Here is a 21,136-nt window from a genome sequence, read left to right as displayed (position 1 = left end):
ATGAGCCACTGGTGGATGTACCTCACCATGGCAGGCTCCTGGAGAAGGCACAGGGAGACTTGGAAAGCTGCCAGAGGGAAGAATGTCCCCAGCTTCCCCAGAGAAGTGCTTCCCTACCCACCACACTGCCATGGCCTCAAAGGCTTCCAGTGACCAGTAGGCATGGCTTGGGAGGCCAAGCAATTTCTGGGAGGATCAAACCCTGGCCACAGGCTGCTTACTTGCTTTGGATTGGAAAACCCCTCCTCTACGAGCATATCCAGCAGGGCAGCACAGGTCTCCTGTGCAGGGCCAGCTCCAGGGCCTTCTTCCTCTTCCTCCACCCAGGCCAGCTGGGGCACTCTCGGGGGTCTCTGCTCCATGTCAGTGATCGGATTTGTGGCTACTTGCAGGAGAGATGCCTCGGAAAAGCTCTGAGTCAGCAAGGCCTGCAGTCGTGCCTGGAAGGCACCTTCAAGAGAGAAGCCTCAGGAAGGCTACAGGACAGCAAGTCCTGCACTCTGGTCTCGAGGGCTCCTTGCCACAAGGACAGGAGACTCCTGTCAAGGATTGTGGTCTGGCCTCGAGGGCACCGGTGGCAGGGATGGGAGATTCCTCTGGGGCACAGAGTCCCACAGTCTGCCCTCGAGGACACCTGCAGAAGAGAAGCCTCAGGAAGGCCACGGGTCACCAAGTCCTGTGGTCTGGCCTCGAGGTCAGCTGCAGGAATAACGCATCGGAAAAGCTCCGGGTCAGACACGAATGAGGGCGCTGTGCGGGGGCTCCTCACGGCACCACTCTGTCCCGTCCTGTCCCGTTGCGTGCTCCGAGCACTGTGGCGTGGTCTTGTCACCGCCAGCTCCTATGTCACCCCGTGTCACAAAGGGTCCTTGGACACGCTGTCCCGTTCCATGCCACGGTGACCGTGCTGCCCCGTGTCACAAAGGGCCCCTGCATACACTGCCCCCTGCCCTGGGGCCGCCCCCAGCCCACCCAAAGTGGCTCAGGTTGGAAGGAATCCCTCACCCCATGTGTCTAAGACAGCCCGACAGGATCTTTAGGAACGGCTCAAACCATCAGCAAACGCTGTCCTGCCCTGCAAGCTCAGGGCAGCAGAAGGAGCCCCCAGGGCTGCCGATGCAGCCGCGCTGGGAAGGGCAAGGAGCCTTCCACAGAAGCTGGCACGGCCTTCTTGGGACACGTCCCGACTGGTGACCATCCTAAACCCGTGGGTGTGACACAGACAAGGAACGTGTGGGCCAGGGCAGGAATGCTGCTCTGACCCCTGGGGCCCAGGGAGCGCTATCAGCAGGTCTGGCACAGTCCCCACCAAAGCAGAGTTCCCCCGAGCCATGGCAGCACCGGTGCCCGTCTCCTGCCCCAGAGACCTGTGCCCGTGGGGGCTTCTCTGCCAGAGGGCAGCCAAAGCCAGTGTGCACTGGGGGCTGTGCTCTGTCCTACAGGGACTGTAGGCAGGAGCACCTGGAGCAACTGCTGGCAACACTTGTTCTCTGTCAGAAGCTCTTACACCATGCTGCAATTATTTTCTCATTGAAGTTATTGCCTTCAGAACAAAAACACCTTAGCGGCCAAGGCACAGAAGAATCTGGCAAGTAAGAATCCTCAATTCAGGAAAGCTTTACTTCCCATTGCTCAACTCAAGCAGTTCCAAAAAGTTGCAAACTTCCCAAATTAATTGGGATGGCCTGAGGAGGTGAAGATTTGGAATTTTGCTTCCTATCTCAAAGCAGCAACTCATTTGCCTTAACCTCATCCACTAAGAGTCACTTTACAGAACATAACACTACAAAAAAAAAGGGAAAAACCAAGGGCCATTCTTTGGTGTTCTATGTAGGGATGATAATATCCTTATTCTCTTAAGGAATAAAAGCTCTCAAGAAATGAGAGTCCACTCAGTGGTACAATAGTAGCCCAAACAAATGAGTAGATGGCAAAAGGGCTAATCCTGCCCCTGGTACAGATATCTGAGTGGCAGTAAAGTACAGATCTCCCCTCTTGTTCCCTGCAGGAGAATCAGGACCATGAAGGGGAAAAGTCACTTTTTATTCTGCCCTCCCTAACCAAAGCTGTGCCAAAGCACAGATGCTGCCTTCAAACTGACTCAAATTCCAGCCTAGACCTCTCACCTTCCAGACAACTCCTTCTCCAACACCCCACCAGCACCAAGCCCCCCAAATTCCCACACAGAAGCCCTCAACACCCCGCCAGGAGCCCCAGCTGTCCCCGTCCCTCTGCAGAGCTTTCCCACCCTCCAGCAGACGCCCTGGTTCCCTGCAGGTGCCGTGGGATGGCACTCAGGAGGATCTGCTCCAAGGCCTTTCCCTGGAGCACGCTCAGGCTGCCAGGCCTATGGATCCTGGATCATCCTTCCCACCGAGCCTTCCCGTGCACGGCTGTTCCATTTGCACCTTTGCGCTCAGCTCGGACTTCTCCACTTCACCAGGAGAGCTGGGAAAGGATGGAGAGCAGCCTGGCAAGCTCTTTCTGCAGCTCCCTCTTTACCCTGGGGAGGTAGAACATTCCACAGGAAAGCAACTGGTGCCACAAGGAGCGGGTGGCCTCAGGCACCTTTGGGGATGAAACAAGGCCTTGGTTTGACATGAGTAAGCACAAGCAATTCACATGAGTAAACAAGTAATTAGCACAGACATGCCTAAGTACTTAGCACCAGTTAGCATAACAAAAACCTGGCAGGCCTAACTTGACATGAGAGTGACCTGACAAAAAGCTTTAGACACAGTCTACCAGAAGAACTAAGGGCAAGTGTGGAATCAGCCCTGTGCAGGGAAGCCGTGAGGAAGACTTTGTGCTGCTTTGGGGCATCAAGACCGCTCCTGGCCAGGGCCTGGACATCAGCTTCAAGTATGGGAATCTGACACCATGTATTTCCAACCGCCTGCCTATGGAATCACCTCAGCAGTGTAAAGATGGATGGTGTTTTTGATACAAACTCCTACATCAACCCACTGAAATTTATACATGGTGGAGAAATATTTCAGTGGGTGCAGACCCTTGCCCACCTGCCAGGTCAATAAAAGGACTTTTGGCTGACAATGCATTTGTCTGCCGATTTGTTTGAATGAGGGAGACCCCTCAGGACTGCTGTATCCTGAGGGAACACCATTGGCCTTGGCCTGTAGGCACCTGCACAAGCTTAAAATCAGCTGCCTCAGCTTCCAGGACCTCTCTTGGCCAGCATCCTGACGTGGATGCAGGAGTGCTGTGAGGCACTGCTGGGACCCAGCGGGACAGGACCGGCTGTCTCGTGTCCACGTAGCACCCCTCACACAGCCAGGGCCATCCCGAAACCAGACAAACACACACGTGTCAGCACAGGGGAGCAAGGAGCACTGGGCTCCTCTCAGGGTATCTCAGCTGGGCTCGCTCCACAACACACCCCCACTTTCAGGCCTGCTGATGCCCAGCTGCCAGAAATGCCTACCTTGTCCTCTCCAGGGTGCACAGGGAGAGCCAATGAGCAGGACGCCTTGGGAGGCAAACCTTCCCAGCCTTTTTTGAGGCCAGGGACACAGCAAGATCAGCCAAGACTCTCCACGCTGCCTGGCCCACCCAGCCCAGCTCTGTGCTGGCCCTGGGCCACAGCAGCTTCCACCAAGCAAGAGCCACATGCACATTGCCAAGAGGTGAAACACAGCAGACAGGGAAGATGTGAAAAGTGTGTGTGTAAAGGCCTTTTAATTCACAGCTCTCAGAGAGAGCTCTGGGGCTCACGGCTGGACAGAGATGCTCCTGCTCACGCCTCTGTCCAAAGGGGGGAACACACCCTGCTGCAGGTGCTTGGGTTGGTCTCCACAGGTCCAGGCGGATGCCAAACCTGCTCTTCACAGCCTTCTCCCTTGCCCTGCCCCTCTGCCAAGTGCAACGGGCCTCAGGCAGTGAAAGGACCACAGAGAGCCAAAGGGGGACACTTGCACCTGCCTCGCTGGGCGCTCCCTGGGAAGCACTTTCCTTGAGAAGCAAGCCCCTTTCCTCCAAAGGCATTTCCCCAAATGTGTAGCTGTCCTGGGGAACACCAACACACTCTTAAGAAAAGCTGGCAAGGCTGAATGACTTCAGGTCCTTTCAGGACAGGCACTCCAGCTGTAGCTCATATTCCCCCAAGTGTGTTTCCAGTTGGAGGTTCAGAGGGGCAGTCCCAGGCCCTCTACAAACACAAGCTGCCTGCTGCCTCTTCACCTGCCTCAACTCCTGCCTGTGGTCACTGCAGCAAAACCAGGCTGTTCCAGCCAGAGCCCAGAGCCCAGAGCCCTGTTCCCGCAGGACGCTCTTGCCAGCACCTTCCAGGACTCTCCGCTGTGCATGCAGCACTTTTCATGCCAGCTCTCAACAGGCTTTGGAACGCAGAGCACAACCTGGCTGGCTCTGCCACCAGCACAGCCCAAACACAGGGGGAGGAAGAAGCAGCAGGGGTTGTTTTGCGGCCATGCCCAAGAGAAACTGGAAGGGTGCCCTCCCTCTGGTCTCCCTTGGTTGGCTTTCTGACTGGGTCTGAGGCTGGGGCTGCCATTCCTCGGTTGTGGGGACCAGAACCACACCCAGGATCCCAGCACTGTCTGACAGCGCTCCGGGCACAGGCACAGTCACATGTCAGAGTCTTGGGCACCGTGCTGCTGCTTCAGCTGCTCTTAGGCACAACAAAGCTCTCTGTTAAGCCCAGATGGTCTCTGGTTCTGCCCTCTTCCTGATCCTGTGCAGGGATGGAGCACTGCTGTGCTTTCAGGGAGCTATTCTTGAAAACTTGCAGCATTCCAAGCTCCTTTGCCCTCCGTTGGATGCTTGCCATGGAATCCCTCACAGCTGGGTTCAGAGCATCCTCAGCTTGGCTCTTCCAAAATCCAGGGGCTCCAGGGTGCTCAGCAGGATCTGTAACTCCACAGTGTTGTGGAACTGGACCTTCAGCACAGGGTCCTTCCCAGCCTGATCTGCCCTCGTTCCTCTGAGTGTGTGCACAAAACACGGCGTGGAAGAGAACGGCAGAAGGGGCCTGTGTGTCCCAGGGCCCCGGATTTGCATCGCTTCAGCTCCACAGAGATGCAGGTAAAGCGAAGAAGCCAAAGTGTTCATTAATGGAAGGCGAAGCAAAGGGATGAGCTGTGAGGGAAGAAAGGGGATGGGCAGGGTCTGAGGGCTGCAGGGAGGGAGCTGTCAACAGGGAGGGAGAAGGCAGGAGCTATGGGAGCTTCCCACAGGCTCAGCTGTGCCAGTCATCAGCTGTGCCTGGAGCTCCAGCTGGTCTCCTCTGGTCTCCAGGTGGTCTCACCTTCCAAGGGATCTGCATGTCTTAAAGAGACACTGGTTCTTCTGAGCCAGCAGATGAAAGTAGTTCTGCAGCTCTTCCCTCCAACATCACCTGAACAAATGTGCTTCTACAGGAGGGGCTGTTGTTTTCACTCAGGGCTTGAAGGGCTGGAAGAGAGAGGAACAGAGCCTCGGTCAGAGCCTGGATCTGCTGGAATCCAAGGAGACCTTTCTGCCAGGGCCATCCCACCTAGACTGGACACAAGAGGAGAGGAATTTCCCTCCCAGGTCAGGGCTGTGGTGCAACACGTCCCCAGAAGGAGCCTGGAGCAGCCCAAGGCTTTGTGTGGCCAGGCAGGGGCAGGCAGGAGGCAGAGCTGTCAGCAAAGGAAGGGGCCAGCGAGGTGGGGCAGCTGGGGGATGACGACAGCCTGCAGGGACAGAGGCCAGGGCAGGGACACCGCAGGACAGCCTGGGCTGCAGAGGGCACAGGGATGTGCAGCAGCTGCAAGGCCCTGACAGAGCCAACCTGTGCAGCCCTTTGGCCATGGCTGCTGGCCCTGGGCCTGAGGCCACGAGGGGACAAGTGACCCTTGCAGCCCTGGGGCCTCATGGCCTCCTTGTCCCTGCTCAGCAGCCTGGCAGGGGCCGCCCCATGGTCCTGCCCTTGGCATGGCACATCCCCACATGGCAGTGCCCATCCCGGGAAGAGCCCTGAGCAAGGAGGGAGGGACAGGATCTGCCTTGCCTGGGGCTGGGGCTCAGCCTTGGCCCTTTGCATTCCTGAGACACATTCAGGTTTGCTCAGCACCAGAGACACCTTTGCCTTGTTTGTCCCCACCTGTCATCAGTGCCTCCAGTGCTCTGCTCTGCCTGGGGCCTGGGGACACTTTGATATGAATTGTGTCCTTGAGTGGAACCCATTAACAGTTAAAGAAATTTGGAATTTGAATCCGACTTTTTGAGTTCTTGAGAAGTTCTTTGAGCACACTTCAAGGGACTGGGTCTGATGCAAACAGCACCAAAGCCCCAGAGGGTCATAAAATTCCTGGTGCTCTGTCTGTGCTGCTGAGCTGGGCTGGGCTCCTGGCCCCGAGGCAGCTCCTGGCAAGGGCAGCGCTGCAGAGAGACAACTCTGGCCAGGAGCAGCTCCTGTGCACAGCCCAGCAGGGCTGGGGCACTGCCAGGGCACCCCAGGGACACGAGCAGGGCACAGACAGAGCTCACAGGGGCTCAGCACTGGCAGGGGCTGTGGGATGTCCCAGAGGGGGCTGTGTCACAGCAGCACCTCTGTGGCTGTGTCACGGAGGCACAGAGCAGCTGTGATGTCAGAGAGGGGCTGTGTGACAGCACAGAGTGGGTTGTGAGAGGTCACAGATTGGGCTATGACATCACAGAGCGTGTTGTGTGAGGTCATCAAGCAGCTATGGCATGACAGAGGGGACAGTGTGACATCACAGAGCCGGCTGTGACATCATGGCATGGCTGTATGACATCACAGAGCAGGCAGTGAGGTCAAAGTGTGTGCTGTGACATTACAGAGTGGCAGTATGACATCACAGGGAGGGTTTTGTGGCATCACTGAGGGGGTTGTGACATCACAGGGCAGGCTGTGACATCATAGAGAAGGGTCTAAGGCAATAGAGCAGATCCTGCCATCATAGAGGGTGGCTCTGTGACAACAGAGAGAGGGTTGTGACATCACCGGGTGGCTGTGTAATGTCATAGAGCAGGCTGTGACACCAAAGAACAAATAGTGACATTGCAGGGTGACATTGTGACATCTCACAGTCTTCTGTGACATCACAGAGCAGCTGTATGACATCACAGGGTGAAATCACAGAGTTGGCTCTGTGACATCACAAGGAGCTGTGTGACCTCACAGAGGTGTGTGATGTCACAGGGGCTGTGTGAGGTCACAGGGGCTGTGTGAGGTCACTGGGGAGGTCACTCCACCCCAGCCCCCCCCCCCAGTTCCCCCAGAGAAGTCCAATGCTGGTCGTGCACAGTGGGGTCCCCTGTCCCCCCGGGTCCCCCCGCCCCCGGCACCGCAGCCTCCCCCAGAGGATGTTCCACGAGATCGACCCCAGAGCCTGACACGGGGACGGGGGCTGGGGCTGTGGGGGGTGGGACAGGGGGACAGGGATCCCCCAGCAGCGTCCCCGTGTCCCCCAGGGCCAGAGACTGGGCCAGGGCTCCTTCACCCTGTTACCAACGAGGGCTTGAGAGTGCTGAAAAAATCCCCATCAAGGGATCAGTAAAAACCAGATTTAATATTAAGCGACAGCACCACAAAGTTCCTTGGCAAGAGTCACTCTGCTCCTGACTGGACACTGCAGGCACACCAAGGAAACAAAGCGACAACAAAACCAAACAGAATCCCGGCAATCAAATCAGAAATGAGGCAAGACCTGGGGCTTTCATTCCTATGGAAAAGAACTGTCCTTCTCGTCCAGCTGCCCATGGCCAGAATTGGGATTTCACCTCCTACACTGCCTGTTGTGACAGACTGGAGGAGATTGTTGGCTGGAAACATTTCATGTGTGGGGAGGAAGGGGCAGGTCCAGCCTTGCCCTGCCCTGGAACCCCAGCCCTGCCCTGCCCTGGAACCCCAATCCCCCCAGAGCCTCTATCCCAGCCCAGCAGTGTCTGCCAGTCCCTGGCACAGCACAGGCAATGCTCCACAGCCACCTCTGGAGCCCCCAGCCCAGCTCCTGAGTGACCAAATGACCCCAAGTCCCACCTGGGGAAGGGCCCCGGAACACCAAGGGAAAATTAAGGCTGACCATGAGGCAAGCACATGTCTTGACCCTACCTCCTCTTGGAATTTCCATCAGAACACTGCTGGAATCCAGGAGTTGGTAGCTCTGTGGGTGCTTCTCTGTATATTTTTTGTCTTTCTCTCTTTCTGTGTCTCTTTCTTCTATTTCGGTCCTCGTGCAAATGTGGATTAACTTAAAATTGAATGAACTAATAGTCTGTGAAGTTGAATGGGCTAAGGTAATGCTTTGGGAAGTGTTTTTGTTGATTGAATGTCATGCTAAACCTTTTACCAAAGTTTCTCTGGTTTTCTAAAGTTCCCAATAGAGGCTATTTTGTTGTTTGGAGCTCCTGAGAATCTCTTGTTGGTATTTCTCCTGTGCATCCAACTCAGAGGACACAAACAATTGCAATTCCTCTTAAATGTCTCCTTGAGAGAGTTGTTTGGGGGATGGGAGTCAGGGCTTGTGTGTCCTGCTTGGCACAGCCCAGGCAGGGCTTTCACAGCCACATTCCACGCTCCATTTCCAAGCTGGAGCCGCTGGTGCCTCTGAGTTCTGCTGCCCCAGCCCCAGGGACGCTCTCCTTGTCTGCCCATTCCCCCACGGTCTCTGGGCAGGGATGGCCTCAAGTGGGGGCTGCTGACATCCTCAGCAACTTGGAGGCTGCTGCTGAATTTTACTGCTCCAGAGGCTTCTTCAGCCTTCAGCTTTTCAGTTCAGCATTTCAGTGTCCCAGAGCTCATTAACATTCAGAACAGATTAACAAGCCAAACCTCTGGGAATAATGTAAGTGTTCAAATAATTTGTGGTTAATTAGCCCAATTACAGAAGCCTCTTCAAAGTGAATACACTACATTTTAAAATACAGTGAGAAAATATTTTTTTGGTCCTGTTTAGGTTTTTTTTCCCTGTTAATACATTGATATGTGCACTCTCCAATTGACACTGAATCCAAGTTCCTCCTCATGCCCTTGGAACAGATATGAAAATCAAGACCCTTCATGGCTGACAATCAGTCAGACTCTGTCCCTACCCCCACCCCACCATTTCCCCCATCCAAGCCCTGGCACTCAGAGCAGCCTTGTGCAAATCTGAGCTCCCTCCAGCCCGGCTGCACCTGCAGGTTTCAGCTGCTTGGCTCCCACTCCCACCTGCTTTCCTTGGAGAAGGAGCTGCCTGAGACACAGAGGGATGTTCATTTCTTGTCAGCCAGCAAACCCAAGGGAAGGCACAGCTCCATCAAATGCAAAAGTCATTCCTCTGCTGGATATTAAATCCACTTTGCACAGCAGACAGTCTCAGAGCAATGGAAAACACCTTCTGTGCCCAGCACAGATCCCAAGGTCCCCCCAATCCCTCCCTGCCCTGATTCTGCCCAGATTTGCTCTTTGTACACACGAGTCACGGGCTGAAGTCAGGAGCTCCCTCCATGCCCAGAGGGAGGAAAAGAGGGAAAGTGGATGAAGAGCTCTCCTGTGCAGAGCCAAGGTCCAAGTGCCCCTGCAGTGGGAACCACAACTCATCAGGTTTGTGTCCTTTGGGCTCAGGGGTGGTGACACTCAGAGGCACAGAAAGATTTCTTGACAACAAATACAAGTTGAACATTTGAACAGTTTAATAACCATCACAGCTCTTCCCTCAGCTCTCTGTGATGTCCCAGCCATCCCCAAGGAACTTCTGTACAGGAACAGTTTTAGACAAAGACACAAGAAAACGTAATTCCATGATAGATTAAAAAATAGTAAGATGTAATTAATATTTATTTGAACTTCAGAAAGATTGGGCCACTCCCTGATGTGCAAAGAATGAAACCAGTCCATTCAGAGACATTTGAATGACCAGAAAGCATCTGGAGGGGGAAATCTGGGTGCAACGGGAAGTACATAGATCCACCTGGTCTAGTGCAGAGATGTCCTTAGACATGGCCATTTCAACAGAAGAACTGGAAACACCTGAAGGAAGAGGGAGAGGAAAGAATAAACAGAATATTGGTGACTCGAGGAGATGGGAAGATCAGTATTTCTTGTCATTCTGCCATCAGTACTTCAGAAAATTGCTGTTTCTTAAAAGTACTGAAGTGATGCAGATAATAAAAAATGTCCTTGTATAATATGAAATGTACAAATATTAACACCTGTGCCCCTTTCCAGGCAGACATCAGCTGTGTGCCCATGGACAGGCAGTGCCACTTGTGCCCTGAGGTGCCGAGCTGGGATTGGATCTCTCAGAGAGGAGCTGAGGGAGAGCAGAGCACCTTGCAAGCTGCAGGTCCCTGCCAGCCCCGCAGGGCTCCTGTGCCATCAACATCTGCTCTGCTCCAGCCTGAAACAGGGCCCAGCATGGTGCCGGGACCATCAGAGAGCTGAGGTGTGTGCTGGAATTCAATGCCCTCCCCATGGCGCAGCAGCCCTGCATTTCCCTGCTCCAGCCTTGGTCTCCAGCACAGCCATGGAGGCTCTTTGGGCTCCTGAGTGTTCCTGCTGTGTCCATGCCCCCAAGGGCACAGAGCAGCCTCCTCTCTCGGGCACTTGCCTGTTTTCCATGCCTTGCACAGGCGCTGGCCCTGCCCCACAAGGCCTGGGCTGAGTCCTGCCCTGCACGCTCAGCCAGGCTGGGATGGACACTGATGGTTTCTGTGCCAGGCTCTCTGAGCCCAGCCCAGCTCCCTGCAAGCTCTGCCAGCTGCCCTGAGCTCTGTGCAGCACCAAGGGCCTCTCCCCAGCACAGCCCAGCCGGCTCTGGCCCCACAGCTCTGCTCAGCCCAGGCTGCTCTGGCCACTGGCCCCACGGCCTCAGCCCCTGGCCAGGGCACAGCAGCAGCTGCAGCTCAGCCAGGACTCAGCCCCAGCCATGGGGGAAGGGGCTTGGCCAAGGCCAAAGGAGGCTCCCTGGGTGCCTTGCTCCCCTCGGGCTGAGGTGCTGAGAGCTCTGCAGCCCCTGCTGCCATCCCATCTGCCCAGGCCAGCACAAGAGCCCGGCCTTGGGGCCCTCCAGAGCTGCTCCTGCTCCAGGCCCAGGGCCCATCCCAGAGCTGGGGCAGCCACAAAGCTGTGCCCATTGCTGGTCATTGCTGCTCTGATGGGGATGGATCCTCAGCCACTTGGAGGTTTCTGATGAATTTCACTACTCCAGAGGCCTCTTCTTTCTTGAGCTCTTCAGTTCAGGAATCCAATGATTTGTTTAAAACTCCCAAACAAAAAATGTTGCTGGGAATTATGGTAGCTTTCAATTCTTCTGTGGTTAATTAGACAGATTTCAGAAGTGTATTCAAAGTCAATAGACTTTATTGAAATAGTTTGTCCATTTTCCTTTTCCTGTTAATGGATTTATATCAGCAATGTCCAATTGATATTGACCCCCAGCACCTCCTAATGCAGTCTGAATAGATGTGAAAATCACGACTCTTCATGGCTGACAATCAATAACACTTTGTCCCCAACCCCTCCCCACCATTTCCCTCATCCACCCCCTGGCACTCAGAGCAGCTGAGGAATGGAGTCACACCCAGGGGTGTCCCCTGGGCTCAGGACTGGGGCCAGGTCAGTGAAATCTCTTGATTGCTGATCTGGACGAGGCCATCGAGGGCACCCTCAGTCAGTTCCCAGGTGAGCCCAAGCTGGGTGGGAGTGTGGCTGTGCTGGAGGGCAGAAGCTCTGCAGAGGGATCTGGACAGGCTGGAGCCATGGGCCCAGGACAATTGGATGAGGTTCACCAAGGCCAAGGGCCGGGTCCTGCCCTGGGCTCACAACCACCCCAAATCCCTGGCCGTGCCCTGCCCCTGATCCCCACAGCCCGTCCTGTTTCCTTCATCGCTGCATTGCCAGGGACTTTCTGGGACAAGGGAGCTCTGCTCTGGGGATGGAGGAAGGTCCAAGCGCCACCACTGGAGTGGGAACCACAACTCATCAGGTTTGTGTCCTTTGGGGGTCAGGAACTGGTGAGACTCAGAGGCACAGAAAGTTTCTCTTCATGGCCAACAGACCATGGTTGAACAGGACACAATTTAATAACAATCACACTCTTCCCTGAGCTATGTGCAACGTCCCAGCAGTGTCTGATGAGTCCACCATCCACAAGTGATTTCCATACTAGAACTGATTTTAGACAACCGTGGTTCTGTGATAGAAATAAACACAATTAAGTTCTTGTATCAGGATGCTCGTCCTGGAGTGGAGCAAAACAGCTCAAACAATTCCTGATTTGCAAAGCTGTCAGTGGTGGATGGCGAAGAGATGTCACAGAGCCCTTTTCTATGATGGCAGAGTCTTCTCTGTTGCCTCACAGCCTGTTCTGTGATGTCACACAGCCAGCCTGTAATGTCACAGCTGACTTTGTGACATCACAACCTCCTCTGTGATGTCACAGCCTGCTCTGTGATGTCACAGCCTGCTCTGTGATGGCAGAACTCACTTAGCATGTCACACAGCACCTCTGTGGGCTCACAGACCCACCCTGCGGTGTCACAACACCTTCAGTGATGGAACACAGCCACCCTATAATGTCACAGCACACTCTTTGACCTCACAGCTTGCTCTGCTCTGTGATGTCATACAGGCATGCTGTGATGTCACAGCCTGCTCAGTGAGGTCACATAATAAACCAGGGATGTCACAGCCAACTATATGATGTCACAACCTGGTCTGTGATGTCACACAATCACAGAATTACTGGGTTGGAAGAGACCTTCAAGATCATCAAGTCCAACCCATGCCCTAACACCACCTCAGCTAAACCATGGCACTGAGTGCCACATCCAGTCTTTTTTTAAACACATCCCAGGATGGTGACTCCACCACCTCCCTGGACAGACAATTCCAGGAATTTATCACCCTTTCCATAAAAAACTTTTTTCCTAATATTCAACCTAAATTTCCCTTGGTGCAGCTTAAGACACTGTCCTCTGGTCCTGTCAGTTGCTGTGAGGAGAAAGAGACCGACCCCCACCTGACTGCAACCACCTTTCAGGGAGTGTAGAGAGTGATAAGGTCACCTCTGAGTCTTCTCCAGGATAAACAACTCCAGCTCCCTCAGTCATTCCTCACAGGACTTGTGTTCCAGGCCCCTCACCAGCCTTGTCCTTCTCTGGACACGCTCCAGCCCGTTCATGTCCCTCTTAAACTGGGGAGCCCAGAACTGGACACAGCACTCGAGGTACGGTGCCAGTACAGGAGAAGAATGCCAAGCACAACCAGTGCCGAGCACAGGGGAAGAATGACCTCCCTGCTCCTGCTGGCCACACCATACCTGGTCCAGCCCTGGAGCCATTGGCCTTCTTGGCCACCTGGGCACACTGCTGGCTCATGTCCAGCCTGCTGTCGACCAGTGCCCCCAGGTCCCTTTCTGCCTGGGCACTGTCCAGCCACACGTCCCCAGCCTATAGCATTGCAGGGGGTTATTGTGGCCAAAATGCAGGACTGGGCACTTGGACTTGGTAAACTTCATCTTACTGGAAACCATTCCAGGTGTTCCTGCAGAGCCCTCCTACCTTCCAACAGATGGACACACGCTCCCAGCTTAGTGTCATCTGCAGATTTACTAATGAAAGCCTCAATGCCCTCATCCATGTGGTCAATAAAAATATTGAACAGAGCTGGCCCAGCACAGAGCCCTGAGGGACAGCACTGGTGACTGTCCCCAGCTGGAAGCAGCACCGCTCACCATCACTCTCTGGGCTGGCCATCCAGCCAGTTCTGAACCCAGCACAGAGTGCTCCTGACCCAGCCGTGGGCTGCAGCTTTTCCAGGAGTGTGCTGTGGGCAACAGTGTCAAAGGCCTTGCTGGAGTCCAAACAGACACATCCAAAGCCACATCCACCAGGAGGGTCACCTGGTCATAGAAGGAGACCAGGTTGGTTAAACACGACCTAGCCCTCCTAAACCCCTGCTGGCTGGGTCTGACACCCTGGCCATCCTGGAAGTGCTGTGTGATGACACTCAGTATAAACTGTTCCATGACCTTACCACGTACTGAGGTCAGGCTGACTGGGCTGGAATTACCAGGATCATCCTTCCCACCCTTGCTGTGAATGGGTGTCACATTGGGCAGCTTCCAGTCATCTGGAACCTCACCAGTGAGCCAGGGCTGCTGGTAAATGGTGGAGAGCAGCTTGGCAAGCTCATCTGCCAGCTCCCTCATGACCCTGGGGTGGATCCTATCAGGTCCCATGGATTTATGAACATCCAAGCAGCTCAGCAGTTCTCTGACTGCCTCCTCTTGGATAACAGTGGCCCACTCTGCTCCCTGACACCATCTACCAGCCCAGAAGGACAGTTGTCCTGATGGCAAATTTTCTTCTTACCAAAAACTGAGGCAAAAAATGGCATTAAGCACCTCTGCCTTCTCCTCATCTGCAGTTATTAAATTCCCTTCCACATCTAATCAAGAACAAAGATTGGTCTTACCCTTCCTTTTACTGCTAATATATTTGTAAAAACATTTTTTATTATCCTTTACAAAAGCTGCCATTTTAAGTTCAAACTGAGCTTTAGCCTCCCTAATTTCTTTCCTTCATGCCCTAGCAAGTCTTTTAAATACTACCTGAGAGACCTGACCCACCTTCCAAAGATGATACATCCTCTTTTTATTCCTAAGTTCCTTCAAAACCTCCTTGCCCATCCAGACTGGACGTTCGTCTCGTCGACTCATCTTTCGGCACACAGGGACGGTCTGTTCCTTTGCCCTCGAGATCTCCGTTTTGAAGCATGCCCACCTTTCCTGAACTCCCTTGTTTTTAAGGGCTGCTTTCCAAGGAAACCTCTGAATAAGTCTCCTAAGTAGGCCAAAGTCTGCCCTCCAAAGTCCAGTGTAAAAGTCTTATTAGTGTTCCTCGTGACTTCACCAAATATTGAGAACTCTATAATTTCATGATCACTGTGCCCCAAGTGACCTCCACCCACCACATCTCCCACCAGCCCATCTCTATTTACAAACAACAGATCCAATATAGTCCCTCCCCCGGTGGGCTCACCCATCAGCTTCAACAAAAAATTGTCCTCCACAAACTCTAAAAATTTCCTGGACTGCCTTTTTTCAGCCCACCTCAGCTGGGCTGCTGATTTCACCCCTAACTCAGGCTTACCACCCATGAGCCTGCTTCCAGACAAACCAGCTACATCTCCCTCCCCCTTCAGACCTAGTTTAAAGCCTTCTCAACAAGTTCTGACAGTTCATGAGCTAAAATTCTTCTGCCCTTAGGAGAAAGATGGAGCCCATCTGGTCCAAGCAGGCCAGGTGCTGTAAAAGTTGCCCCATGATTAAAGAATCTGAAATATTCTGCCGCAACACCAACCCTTGAGCCACTTGTTAATAACTTGAGCTCTCCTATTGCTTTCACCGTTTTTTCTCCGACTCCATAGGGACTGAGGAAAAGACTGTCTGTGCCCCTGTCCTATTAACCACCTGACCCAATGCCCTAAAGTCCCTTTTAATTGCCCTGACACTCCTCTTTCAATCTCATCACTGCCAGCTTGGGGTATCAGCAGTGGGCAATAATCAGAGGGCTGAATCAGCCCAGGCAGTGTGTCAGTGATATCCCATACCCAGGCCCCAGGGAGGCAGCAGACCTCTCTGTGGGGTGGGTCTGGTCGACATATGGGGCCCTCAGTTCCCCTCAGAAGGGAGTCACCCACTATGACTACTCTTCTTCTCTTTTTGGTGTTACAAGTAGTGATCTGTCTTACAGATGAGTCATAACTGGGAGGCAGATAACTTTCTTCTAAGTCTTCCTGACTCTCCTGATCCAGGAGCTCACGCTTGTTTTGAAGTGGCACCTGACTAAGGGATGGGGTTGGGAGGAGTTTTTATTAATACTTCCCCAAGCAGGGACCCATTTCCAGTCCCCTTTATCCACCAAGCGTTCTTCTATTGCCTGACAGTGGGAGGCATGGGAGTCCTCTGACCCTTGGTGGGCTTCCCGTAAAGATGGAAGGGCTGAACTCCACCAGTCTTTTTCCCTTTCACTTTCCCTGATGCTCCTTAGTCCTTCAACTTCCTCTCTAAGCTCGGCCACCAGTGTGAGGAGATCATTGACCTGTTCACACCGCAGACAGATTTCATCTGCAATGCCCCTGAAACCACTGCTAAGCTCAAACAGTCCACACAAGAATGAGTCTGTACAGACACATCCTGCCTGGCGGGTTCCATTTGGTTACACAGATTTGCACTAACTAGCGTTTTTGGTTGTGTGAAGCCCATTACTAACAGAAACCCTGAAACCAAACAACAAAAGCACCGAAAGCAACACACAGCAAACCTTTCCAACGGGGGCCACCTGGAAACCTGCAACCCTGCCTGCGCAAACTGCGTGCAAACTGCTACACAAACTGCCATGACACACCCTCAAAGCCATGCCATGCCCCTGCTTTCCTGCTCCGGGTCACCGCACTCCCAGAGGCCTCTTTTAAAGCCCCTGCTTCACACCGCAGTCGAGAAAAACCCCACCGTGCGCCTGCACAGACGAACGAGCACAACACAGCCCACCTGCTAAGCGGCATTATGGGGGTGCATCCCCATCCTGCCCCAGGGAGGGCGGTTTTAGGAGCTTAGAAATGCTCCTTGGGCCTCAGCATTGCAGGTGAATGAAGGCAAAACCCATTCTCTCTTCACATGGCAAAGAGGAAAACGGTTCCCTGGATACCTGCAACATGGACCGGAGAAAGATAACCCCAGATGAATGACCTTGTTTCCCCACCTCCACAAGAACCGCCGGACTCAAGCGTAGAGAAGCGCAGGGTGACCAAGGACGGATGGGACACTGCTGGAGCCAAGAGTCATGTGCTGTCCTCTGTTTGATCTCTTTCCCACCCCACTCCTGATCTTCCCCACACCCATGCACCCCCACTCTTTCCTTCCCCACCCCATCCTCCATCTTTCCCCTCTTTCCTTCTCACTCTCCTGTCTCCTATCCCTTTCTATCTGTCTACGGCACATTTATTGTTAAATAAATTCCCTGTTGTTGACTTTTGTAGACTATCTTCTGGACTGCTGATCGTTCTCAAAGGAGAACCCAAAATACACATACACACAGCTTGACCCGCACGCTGAAGACCCTCACTTCTGTATTTATGCCAATTGATTAGCATAAATCATAATAAATGTAACTTTAGTTCAGTTCTACACCATGCACCACATGTCTTCCACAGATGCGGTTGCAATCTGCTGTAATAGCAATTAAAAGGGAAGGCGATAACGGCACCTTGACCACTGATAAACTAAAGGTAATTTGGAATTATGACAGTCTCTTTCAAAGGGTTTCCAATCTTGGTGACATCTTGTTAGTGACACTTATTATCCCATTGAGGGTAAAGCCACAGCTTTTCTTTTAACAATACTCTATGCCTTATACCCAGTTATAGTGCTGATTAAATCCCAGTGGAACTGTCCTCTGCCTGTTAGAACATACAAGTGTGAGCCCCAAATGGGAGCACATGGCCAGCTGTGGATGTTGATGCCTGACTGGACAAGAACAGCAAGGATTTATTTGTGAAAATAATACTATTGACAACTCAGACATTTGCCTTGACCTTTAAGAAAATGTCAATATTGTGCTGAAACCCCAGCAACTGTACTTGCATATGTTGGAAATGGATGTATCTGTATGAGAACTCTGTGTGATTCTATGTTTACAGAAAACACCACCTGAGAGACATCTGATCGCTCTAATAGCGGTATCTGTAGTTTTCTAAAGGGCCTTTGAAAAACCCAGTCTGGATAATTTCACTGATCTCTGTGCCTATTCAGATTCTGGCCTGTGAAATGCCTGCAGCCTTGGGAGACATGTGATGGGCGCGGCCCCTGTCAGTCAAACCAGGGGCAGGTACATTCACCCAGTACAAGCCAGCCTGCACTGTGACACACGGCAACAGAGTGCAAGGCACAGCTGTGGCTGCTCCCCATGAACCTCAGCTCTGGGACCACTGTCTGCCCCAAGCTTCAGGGGCTGGGCTCTGCCTGGGGCCATCCTGCAGGGACAGCTGCAAACAGGGAGCATTCCCTTGGCACAAACAGCCAAGCCAGGGCTGCAGGGCAGCTGCTCCAGCCCAGACTGCACTGCTGAGTGCTGTGCTCTGGGGCTGGGGCTCCCCGCACAGGGGACTGGACTGGTGTGCCAGAGGAGACAGAGAAGCTGCAGCTTCAGCCTAACTGAGGTGGGTGCGTGCGCTGGGAAGAGTGGGGAGGCTCAAGGGGATTCACAGAGCTCATCCTGCTACAAGGACAAGGAAAAAGGGAGTGGGAACTCAGCAGTGAGGAGAGCTAAGGGCTGGAGAGCAGCTCTGAATGACACTAAAATCCCACTGGACCTCTGAGACATTGCTGCTCCTCAGCCAGTGACAGGATGAGTCCCTAAGCCTGGGGCTCAGCCTTCCTCGTGGTGAGGGGCACCAAGGAAGGCAACAGTGTGGTGGAGACTGCCATGGGCTGGGAACTCACTGGGGGACAAGAGAGAGCAGTTGGGAAGTACAAGGCAGGTGGAGGAGAAAACTGTTCAGAGAAGGGCTGAGCTACAGCTTGAGCAAGCTGCAAAATGTCATTTGGGGTCATCCCAGATTGATTTCATTTCAGAAGCTATTGAACAAGTTTATTTTTGGGTGGTGTCATGTTTTCCCTGGGAGGTGTACACTCTGCACACTTGAGCTGTGTTGCTGAAATGCTCCAGCAGGTCTGTGCTGCAGGTTACCCCATTTCTTCTTTGGCTGATTGCGGCCCGCTGCTGAGCTCCAGCAGAGCCCTGGCAGAGCCCAGAGCAGCCTCAGCACCCGCAGAGCCGGGCTGCAAGGAGAGAAACCAGAAAGCGCCCGTCAGCTGAAGGCTCCTGTCCCCTTGTCCCAGCCGCCCGCGGTGCCCAGGCCATGCTGGCCGTGCCCAGAGCTGTGCCCAGAGCTGCCCATCCCTGCTGCCTTTGGGAGCAGAGCAGGAGGGCAGGACATGTGCCCAGCCTGCAGCCAGCCACGGCACATCCAGCCCTCAGCAGCTGCCCAGAGCAGGATGCTCCTGTGCTCGCTGCCATCTCCCCAAAGCTCTGATCCCACCATGCCAAGCAGACGGGACCCACCTGACGCCATCCCCCGCTGGAAGAAAAGCTGGTCCCAAATGATGTCCTCAGCCTTCTCCAAGGGCACGGCCCATCCATGCCACAGCTGCTCCCAAGCACTTCCCCATCCAGACTGGACCCCAGCTAGAACACTTCCTCTAGAAAAACACACAACAAATTATTGAAAATAGATTACAGACAAAAAGGGGAACAAGAAAAAAGGTCAAAAATCATATTACTGTCAGGGACTTGAGGAAGGTCCAACCCCTGCATGCCAGGGAAAAACCCACCAACAGGTGAGGGAAGCCCAGGCTTTCTCCCTTCCCCCCTGCACTGCCCCCCAAAGTAACGGTGATCCCAAAGCAAACAGGGGCAGTGGAGCAGCCCAAGCCCTTCCTTGTCTGCAGAGCAAAGCAGCCCCTGCACAGGTTCTGGAGTCCCACCTCTGCTCCCACCATGGGGGTTTGTTTGTGTCGGGCTGGCTGCCCCAGCCCCAGCCCGGGGCACGGTGGGTGCTGGGGGCTGTTGGCAGGGCCAGGAGCCCACTCCCATTTCATCACCACCCCAGCCCATCCCCCAGCCCTGCCAAAAGCAGCCTGGCAGCCGACTGAAGGATCAGCTGCATCCACCCCAGCAAAGGGGGAACCTTTGGTTCCTGGCCAGGCTGTGCAATGCCCAAATCTGGGAGCATCCCCCTGCGTGTGGACTCACCTGCAAATTTCCTGTGGAGCCTGGCTTTGGAGAAGGTGCCAGAATCGAAGTCCATCATCCTCAGCTGCCGGTGGCCAGGTGGAGGAAGAGGTTGTCATCCTTGATGTCGTCCTCACTGTCCCCAGCAGCAGCAGCCCCACCTGGTACAGCTCCTCCAGGGGCTCCTTCTCCTTCCCTGGGGGTGAGCCCAGGCTGTCTGGGTTCTGCCCAGGGCCCCAGCTGTCAGGGAACCAGGACAAGCAAAACCAGCTCAGATGGCAGCCACCAGTGCTGGGCAGAGCAGCTCAGCTCCAGCACAAAGGCTGCGTGTCCCCATCTGATGACCCCTGGGCAGTGACACAGGCAGGACAAAATGTCTGGGTTCCTTTGCTTCTGATTGCCAAGGCATGTGCGGAGCTGCAACTTACCAGGGCCTTGCATCAAAGTGTGCCTGTGGCTCTCTCCCTTCTTCTAGGGCAGATGAATATCCTGCAGCCAGGGATCACAGAACAGCTCTTCTAACGAGGGCCTGTCCGAGTGCAGCATGGATAAACACCGCCTGATCACATCTTGGCACTCTGGGCAGAGAAACCAGAACCCGCCGGTCAGCTGGAGAAGGCTCCTGTTGGCTTTGCCCCACTATTCCCGTGCCCAGGCCATGCTGGATGTGCTCAGAGCTGGGCCTAAACTTCCCCATCAATTCCCTGTTTTGGAGGAGAGCAGGAGAGCAGGACATGTGCCACCTCCTCAGCAGCTGCCAGGGCGGGATGCTCACGAGCTGCTGCTGTCTCCCAGCACTGGCATTGCCCCCGAGCCCAGAGATGAGGATCCACCTTGAGAGAGCCGTCGTGGCAGTGAGAGCTGATGGTCCCAGCTGATGTTCTGGCTCCTCCTGAAAGGGTGCTCCCCGCAGACCATCTGGTGCAGCAGGATGCCCAGGGACCAGATGGTAGCTGGCTTGCCGTAGTAAAATCCAAAGTGGATCCATTCCGGGGGGCTGTATGACCGTGTTCCTGTGGAATACAGATGGGGTTCATCAGGGGGATGCTGCTGCTCCCAGAGCCTGGCCCCAGCATCCCTGGGCGTGTGGGGGCTGCCCCAGTGGCACACAGGGTGACCGCTGCCCTCTCGCCAGCACCTGGGACTTGTGTACAGACTCGGGGTTGGAAAAGAAGCCACTGGGGTTGGAAGAGGGCAGCAGAAGTCCTGGCAAGGCCCGACCATGAGGAGGAAAAACCCACCCAGTGCTTGGGAAAACCATGCCTTCATCCTCCCTGCCTGCACTGCCCAAAACCATCATGAATCCAAAACAAACCAGGTGAGTGGAGCAGTCCAAGCCCTTTGTCACCTGCACACCAAACCGGCTGGGACACAGGTTCCGGCCCCCCTCTCTGCT

The sequence above is a fragment of the Anomalospiza imberbis genome, unplaced genomic scaffold (assembly GCF_031753505.1).
Source record: "Anomalospiza imberbis isolate Cuckoo-Finch-1a 21T00152 unplaced genomic scaffold, ASM3175350v1 scaffold_44, whole genome shotgun sequence".
NCBI classification, from domain to species: domain Eukaryota; kingdom Metazoa; phylum Chordata; class Aves; order Passeriformes; family Viduidae; genus Anomalospiza; species Anomalospiza imberbis.
This window is presented reverse-complemented; position numbering follows the sequence as displayed.